The sequence below is a fragment of the Vombatus ursinus genome, unplaced genomic scaffold, assembly GCF_900497805.2.
Source record: "Vombatus ursinus unplaced genomic scaffold, bare-nosed wombat genome assembly UNPS02014822.1, whole genome shotgun sequence".
Lineage (NCBI taxonomy): Eukaryota > Metazoa > Chordata > Mammalia > Diprotodontia > Vombatidae > Vombatus > Vombatus ursinus.
Window position 1 is genome coordinate 8,894,753 of NW_020954600.1, and position 1,299 is coordinate 8,896,051.

The window sequence follows — 1,299 nt, forward strand, 5'->3', positions numbered from 1 at the left end:
ATATGTACACATGTATATATGTGCATATATATATACATATGTGTGTATATGTATATGTATGCATGTATGTATATGCTTATATCAATAAAATAACAAATCAATGAATTAGACATGCTACTAAAAAAATCTAGAAAAAAACAATTTTAAAATCTCCAAATAAACACTAAATTGAAAATACAGAAAATCAAAGAAGACGTTAATAAAACTGAATATAAGAAAACCATTATTTCAAATAAATAAGGGGCCAATCCAAGATGGACATCCTGACAGTGCACCTACAGTCAGATGCCTTTTTGGTGGTGTTCAACCATGCCCTGAGCACTGAAAAGGAGGAGGTCATGGGACTATGCGGTGGCAAGGTGGACACCACCAAGGTTGTATGCATCCACTCTGTCATCGTTCTGTGATGTTCAGATAAGAGGAAGGATCAAGTGGAGATTTCTCTTGAGCAGCTTTCTGCTGCTTCTGTGGAAGCAGAAAAGAATGGCTCAGCTGACTGGTCGCCACAATTGAGTTGTGGGCTGGTATCATTCTCATCCCCACATAATTGTGTGACCATCACATGTTGACATTTTTACCCAAGCCATGTATCACATGATGGATGAGAGCTTTGTGGGATTTATTTTCTCCCATTTTGTTGAAGACAAAAACACCAAGACTGTCTGTTTACTCCATATTTGCTTCCAATCCCTTCAGGCCCAGAAGAGCTCAGAGTATGAGACAGTTGACATCCCACACCACATTGTGCCTGACGACATCATGGGGAAAGTGTCCCTTGAGGTAGTCATTGAATTGCCCAAGATTCTGTGCCAGGAGAAACAAGATGCCTATAGGATGTTCCACGGTCTCACCCACCTGGATGCAGTGACCAAGATTCACAACGGTTCAGTATTTACCAAGAACCTGGGCAGTCTAGACATAGGACATCAGTGGCCCACTCATTCAGCGACTGGAGGACAGACAGGAATATAACCACAAGCTGCTGCTGGAGTCAGAGCAGGAGAAGGCAACCCTGCTGGAGGAGCTCACTAGCCTGGACTAAGGCAGCTGGCACATTCTCAATAAGCAATACATCTAATACATGAAAAAAAAGAAATAATAAAGAAAACTAAACCTAGTTTTATGAAAAAAATAGACAAAACATTTGTTAATTTAATTTAAAAAAAGAAGAAAACAAAATTACCAGTATCAAAAATGATAGGGTGAATTTACCACCAATGACGATGAACTTAAAATAGTTTTTGGAATCATTTTGCCCAATGATATGCCAATAAATCTAACAATATAAGTAAAATGGAT

The 1,299-nt window shown here is 38.8% G+C and overlaps 1 pseudogene; it reads left to right on the forward strand.

Moving 5' to 3' along the window:
* The first annotated feature begins 254 nt into the window (after nt 1-254).
* LOC114024609 lies at nt 255-1,042 on the forward strand (annotated as a pseudogene).
* The last annotated feature ends 257 nt before the right edge of the window (nt 1,043-1,299 follow it).